The sequence below is a fragment of the Atta colombica genome, unplaced genomic scaffold (genome assembly GCF_001594045.1).
Source record: "Atta colombica isolate Treedump-2 unplaced genomic scaffold, Acol1.0 scaffold84, whole genome shotgun sequence".
NCBI lineage: Eukaryota > Metazoa > Arthropoda > Insecta > Hymenoptera > Formicidae > Atta > Atta colombica.
Window position 1 is genome coordinate 363,651 of NW_017259577.1, and position 7,949 is coordinate 371,599.

Genomic DNA, 7,949 nt, shown 5'->3' on the forward strand with positions numbered 1-7,949 from the left:
ACATTAATCTTGTTACGCAGAATTGTTATTAAAAAAATATATATATATATAAAAGACGAAACAAAGTAAAGTCTTGTTGCATAAATTTTATTATATATAAGAAAAATTTCAGCCGATAATGTAATTTCTATTAACAGAGCTATGCATCTGTATTAATTAGATCTGTGAGACGCATGGTAATTATACCCGCCAATTATAATAAAATGCGTGCTATGAAATTCGCAGGATCGGTATTCGCTGCCGGTACGCGCTCGACTAATTAGCAGAAATTTTCAACACAGATATTTTATTCCTATGCATTTTACGTTACATTCGCATGGCTAATCGTGCTTCTTTCTCTCACAGGAAGAATTTTTCGTCAATGTTACCGTTATGAGAATTCTGCCCTGCAGGATGTTTCCATTTCATTCGCAAAAGTCAGAAAATGGTTTTGCATTCGGCAAGATCAGCAGAAACACTCTGGCAATGTCTAAAGGATAAAGAGTGATGTCTTCCTTGTGAAAAAAAAGGAAAGGCAAAAGAAAAAGTAAATGAGAGCAACAGTTTCGAAAGGATAGGCACCATAGCTATCATAGTTGAGATATCCTACTCTTTGCGAGCTTGTAGGCGAGATACGCGCGAGTGCAATTAGAAGCGACTACGGAAAGTAGCATCGGGGCGTATACCGCCGCGTTGTGTTTACGTCGGACGTTGGGAGAGTTCCAGGCTGGAAAATGTAGTCGCCATTAGCGCTAATACTTCGGCCGAGACGTAGGGCGTGCCGAGCATGCATTCGCAGGGTCGGCCGTGGCTCTTGCGTTGCAAGAGGAGCAAAGAGGAAACGGGGGAAAATAGATTCGCTCGCTTCCGTTGTGCCCGGTTGCAAGTATATGTCGAGTAGTGCGTATATTACGAAACCGAGACTCTCTCTCTTCTCCCCACCTCTCTCTCTCTCTCTCTCTCTCTCTCTCTCTCTCTCTCTCTCTCCTTCTCCTCCTCTCTCTTCTCCTCCCTTTCACCGAGAAGTAATTCCGTTTCGCATGACCGCTGAATGTAGTCCGAGAATGGAGAGTTCGCTTAGGTATAACGTAAGAGAAGGCTTGGGCAAATAACATGCCAAGCTGTGTTAGACAAATTTGGCAACGAATAAGGAAAATGGATATACATCATAAATGGGATAGGATATAAATAAAACGTCACTTAACAAGCAAATTAAATAGCCGTCGGAACGAATTTTGAAATTGTTAATTAATGACGTTTCATTGTTTCCACTTCTATTCGTTAAATACCTACATATAAAATTATCTAGATATCGCACAGCTTTGAAGTTGAAATTATTATAAATTATACATATGAAATTTTTTAATTAATCCAATAATTATTTCAATAATTAACAACATAATCCATAAATGAAAGCGTTTCATTTTAACAAAAGGCGATGTTATCATGGCAAATTTTTGACAATTGAAAAAGAGATTTCGCAGCATGATAGAATTAGACAAGGTACTTTATTGCGCATAATATGGCGGCACGATCAATCAAAAATCGTTCCTAAATGTTAGTGCGACTTTTATTTTTTCTAAGATGTGAAATATGTGAAATATGTGAAATATGTGAAATATGTGAAATATATGAAATATGATATGTCAGATATATAAAAACATTCATGTCAGCTGCATTTAGAGGCGAAATGCGTGATGTTTTGCTACTGCGCATTTTCGGGAATACAACACCTTGTCTAATTCCATGGTTTCGCAGTAATGTCTCATAATGTAGCATTGAAAACTAACTTAAATATTAAAGATTCTCTAATAAGCATATTTATGATGTGTGAATAAGTATATTCATTTTAAGTTTTAAATCTCATATATGATATTTTTCCTCATCAAGTTTATAGTTAGTACATTAACCCGACTAGAATTTATGTCAGGTTAACCTTATATTATAAGGACATGATTTGGTTGACGTAAGGTAATCCTAAATAAGGTACACCTAAGAAAATCTTCGTCAGATTTGAGTATGGTTGACTTTTGTAAAGTTGTATGTTATAAGAACCTGATTGACCCAAGATGATCTTGAATAAGAGACATCTAAGAAGATTCTCGTTAGATTTGAGTATGGTTGACCTTGTTTCTAGTACGCAGCCATGCCACGAGATGGACGGATTACTTGTAAGAAGAAAAGGTCTACAAGTTTTATAAGAAGATGTATGCGATCGATTTGAATAATCTCCTCCAAAGAGATTATAAAGTTTTTTCATAGTATGCCTTCTAACCTCTGAAATATACGTTTTTTTGCTTCTTTTGGAATGTGATGCTAAATAAATAGCATTTGAATAATTCTCGATTTAGAAATTTATCCAATCATTTTAGCAGTTCCTAACTAAATTGACCTTATTTTATTATCAGGTCCTCGTCAGAGGATATATATATATATCTTAATATATTTGAAATACATTCGAAATTTCACGGTGTGAATTAGTGAATTTGCCCGTTTATATATAGCGTTATTTCACTTTATGGAATGGGCAGACGTGTTTCCACCCTTTGTGAGGGTCCTACATCTTTCAAGTGTACAAGCATGGGAAAGGGACTCACGGATTTCTATTCAGTCCAAAATATCGACGAGGATGTGGCGACGGCGGCCTATCTCGCGCAAAGCGTCTCGGTCAACATTCCTAAGAGCTTGGTCTCTACGGCACTTAGTTATCGAGATATACAACGCCAAACAGAGTTCCGACGACATGAAATACAGACAGGAGAGAGAGCCGTTGGTCCGAGAAACACATTCCAGCCGAGTAAGAGGTGACTCGAGCTCGGGGGTTTCGAATTCCATCGGTGCCTGCGGCACACGGATAGCCCCGTTACAGCTCTTCGTCGTCGTCGTCATCGTCGTCATCACTGTCTATGTCCCAGCTGCGACTACATACACAGAGGCGAGAAAGAAGCGCAAGAAGGAGGCCTTAAGGGTCATTCAAAGAGACGAAAGCCGAGCTCGAAAGCAAAAAGTCGTTGCTGACAGCTAAAAGAAAGAGAGGAGAGCTTTCAAAGGCATACGATGGTTGTGCAATCAGTCGATTAGTATTAACGTTGTCAGATGCGTTTCGAAGGAGAAGATGAAGGTCGGAAAAGAAATTGGCAACGAAACGATTTCAAGCTCTTAGAAGTAGTTAATTGCTCCGCTCTGCGTGCAAGGCTAGAAAGAAATCCCTCGTGAGAGGAAACCGAGGAAGAGTTTTACGAGTATTACTGGTGTAACACGTCCTGCTGATTTCAAAAAAAGTTTACAGTCGACAAAGCCAAGGAAACACAAGTACACATACGCTATATCAACAAGGTTATACTTTCTGCGACGAGCTCGTCTACGAAGTTACGATCGCTCGTTGACTGATTTTTCTTCAGTAGATAACAATCAGCCGCCTATAGTGCAACGAATGAAAACGAATATATATCTGACTGTAAACAAGCTTCGTAAACTTTTGCTATTTTTATGGATGATTCTTATTATTTTTCCCATAAAGTATCCCAATCAGCATAAAGTAGCAGCGTTATACTTGATTCTACGCAGAAAGAGCTCTATAATTTGTAGAATTCATTTGACAATGATCATTTATTTTTAAAATTAATTTTTTTTAATTTATTTTTAAAATTGAGAAAAATGTTGTGATACTTGTGGCTACAATTACTACAATTGCATGTTAAAATAATTACGATTACAAGAACTCCATTTTTATTGTAACACTGCTGTAATGTTAGTTAGTAATATAATTATATTTATAGTTCTATACCAAACGATTATAATTTTATAGTTATTTTCAGATACAGTCATATATTTTAATACATAGAACTATAAATATAATTATTATTATTAACATTACAGCAGTAAGAACTGTAATAGACTCTTAACTATGATATGATTTTATCATCCATTATCACAAACATCAAAAATTTTTTTCTTAGTATATATAATATATATGTATTGTATATATAGGAATTTAAAGGAATAATTGTTATCGGTGATAATTTATCCATTATTCGTTTTATTTCACGGATTTCTCATCTTGTTCTCAATATCACTTGAGATGACTTCTAGAGAAATTTTCCCAACGAATAATCTCGCAAGTTTGTAAATAGATGTTTGTAAAATTGTAAAACTCCATTATTCTTGTGTACGCCTTTTTGTCGAAAGAGTGCTCAAGCGCACATATATAAAGATATGGTTCGCGACTCTCAAGAAATCTTTTAAGTCTTTTAAAACTAAAATGCATTCTCGTTTCAAAATCCGTAGCTCCAACGTTTGACGATCGTTAAAACTTTATAAAATTGTTCAAAACTTTATGAACTGCTGCTTATGTCTTGAGAGTATCTATTATATTAATATCTCCCTGTTATTACAAGAATACATATATTTAAGCTTTCTGTCGATCACAAAGGAACTAACTCCAATGATAGCTTTATAATATCGGGATCATTTTGTCGGCCACTAATTATAATGTAATTCTATCGATGCTCTTTATATACGCAGGCATATCGTGCGATTTTCATATTTCAGGCATCGCGTGCAGCTATATAATTAGGAGTAAACATGCAGTTGAAGACAATTGGACGCTAGGGATGATTACAAGAAACTTGTTATAGCTTTCGCTACGAGCGTGTCGAACTAATGACGGTATCGTTCTTCGGCGATTACGCTTATACCGCTGTTTGAGTGAATCTTACTGTAAACGAGGAGCATCCAGAGACTTATAGAGAAACTTTCTGTCTGAGTGAACTAAAAAAAATCAATTGCAAGAATGTCGAGCGAATTAAAGAGCCGAGAAGAAAAAGCAGTTAAGTTCGAAAACGTAAACTCTTTGCGTTGCAAGCAAAAAAGCTCCTGGTAAAGTATAACCAATTGAAACTTTTGCACAATGGGAAAGCTAATTATTCTAAGACGGAGGAGCGATATCAGCGTTTTATAAGAAAGTAGCATAAACGGTGGAAATTTACATGACGATATTTATATGACGTAGATAATTAATTTTTTACAGAGAAATTATATAACGAAAGCGCTGGTATATTTGTGTGAATACTTATTCTTATCTAGATTTCTATATTTTATATCGGACATATTCAGACAATTTAGTTTTTCTGTGTAATTTTTTTAATGCATTTGTCGATTCTGTCGGTACTTCATAATTTGAAATAAAACAATTCTAAACTAAAGCTAATATAACATAAATTAAATTGATAGGAAAGAATCTTTTCGTCCAAATTTAACATTTTGAGCGAGAACAAATTTGTGGAAATTGCATCAAAGAATTTAAGGATCTATTATATAGTACGTAAATCACGATTAAACGCATCTCGTAAATCGTTGCGAGTTCCGGGCTAGATAGTGACATTTAGATGGAAAATCGACGTTAAATAAATTTCCAGAAATACATGATTAAGCATAAAAACGATCGGCGCACGAGCCATCATTCGAGAGCTTTATTCCAGTCTACATATGAAAACATGTCCGCGGGACATCGTCATTTCCGTAATTACCATGTTGGCTATTAGAAAGTTCCAACGAAATTCAAAGAGCAGGCACATCATAACTGTGATAACAATAATAATATTCTTTGACATTTCTATCGTTTAACTCCCCACGATCCGAGGATTTCCTTTATTACTTTCATCCTTTTCTTTCTTATTCCTTCCATAATCTTCCGATCCGCGATCGATCTCGTGATATACTGACGACGACGGATGCAGGATTCGATCGGCCTCTACGAGCTACTTGTAGTCCGCGTAAGGCCGGATACCGACATTTGCCCAGATGCATATCCCACTCCTCTGGAATGCCCGACCTCTGGGTATTTGCATAGCCGCGTGTATTTCGCTCCGAAAGAGCTTTCTGCTCGACTGATCCTCGCCGTCATCCCTCCGCTCACCACGTCTTTTCTCCATCTGTATCTGCGATGATGAAATTTTCGGTGTTACGGCGCCGTAAAAACAGAATTAAACTATCGAGTTTTTTCGCGGACCTCCGCGCATCCGAAAGATTACAAGAACCATCCTTCGTCGTCATCATCGTCGTCGTCATCGTCGTCCTCAGTAGTACATATTTCTTCTCCCGTGGTGCAATCTCATATACGTTTCTCGTGAATTCCGCCTTCAATTGAGAGCCGGGCGACTTACGTCGCGCGAGATTGTTTTAAATGCGAGCACAATGGATGCTGCGCGACATATAATGTCGGGGTTATGATGTCGGCGCTTGTTCGAAATCAGTTCATGAATCTTCGTACTCTCGCGTACGTGCCACCTAAGTCATCTTTTGTATGCATCCTACTTTCATCTTTCCCCTTTCTCATTTTACATGACGAGTATGTGCAGAATGGCGACACGGCGTACTCGATTCTTTTTCATTATGCAACGTGACTTTTACTCGGATTGCTTAAATTCTTTGATTAACAAATGAAGATTTTACATACAGAACTTTATGAAGAAAAAATGGATGATACATTTTATAGATCTGTTTAAACGAAAAAGTTTATTCAAAATGTATTTTACATAAATGAAACTGTGTGCGCCGTTAGAATTCCTAACACATGTATGCTTAAAATTTATATCTTTTTCCATTTTCAATATTCTGTCTCCCTATTCTTCTATTTTATTTAAATATATATACTACTCTATCTCTCACTCTCTCTGTATTTCTCCTTATCCTTCTTCTTTTCTAGTAGAAATTTTTAAAGTATATATATATATATATATACACATATACATTCAATAATGTTATTCTTGTTCTTATCTCATTTTTAGATGTATTATAATTCTCAATTATATTCCTTTATTCTAATGATGTTACATCGTTACAGTCGTCGTAACTGCAATGCAACCATTTAACTAGTATTTGAATTTTAAACAGTATTCGTTGATCCTCGAAGATCGATTGTTAACCCCTTGATGATCTCTCGTTCGCATTAGGATAAGTTTTCGAAAAGACATTTCTTTTAAATTATTCATACATTCCCTTCTTTACATTTTCAGGTATTTCAATTTCAAAGATTTCTATACTATCAAATCCGAAATATTATTTGGTCAATATAGCGTTATTGAAAATTCATGCTTATTCTCTTAACACAATATCACAAAATTATATAATAACAATATAATAATAATCGATTTATGAGTTATCAATGATAAAGCCAAACAACAATTAAATTTAACATTTATTATTTAACATTTATTTAGATAGATACAGATGCGAAAATAATTTTATTGAATCATCAAAATAATTATATAAGAAACTCAAACATGAACATTAATTGCTGCAAAAAATCTTAATATTCTAGCAACTAGTTTGAGTATCTACACAATTATTTCGATAGTCCATCAAATTTATTTTTATACATCAATATTTAGCAAATTTTTAGATACTTCAACAAAAGTGTTCTTTCTATAAATCATTTAAAAAATACAGTTATAATTAAGATAAAATGAAGAATATCATTTTTCTTATAAAAGCTGTAATTCGGACACTGATGTATACATACGATAGTTCGAAATTCCGAATTTGGTACGTATTTAGCTATGATGTAATTAGGAACATGAAGCGTCATGTTCCGATACTGAGAATGATGATTTTCGAACTGGATATGTATTCCTGAATGCGTTCACTACCATTGCAAGTTAATTAACTTGCTCGACCAACCGACTGTCTTGTAATTTTGCAAAACACGTGCTCTTAATTATCAAGTTATTAGCCTGCTGAAATTCTTCATTGTTAATAACATTCTTGCAATCATTAAATTCACAGCAATCTGCTTGGCTTTTGACATAATATATATATATATATATATATATATATAACCAGAGTCAGAAATTTATTATTTCATAAAAATAATGGGTTACCGTTACCGCTATTTTTCGTAAAAAATAATTTATTACCGTTATTTATTTTTTGATTTTAAAAAGTAACGCGGTACTGTCATTGTTACTTAG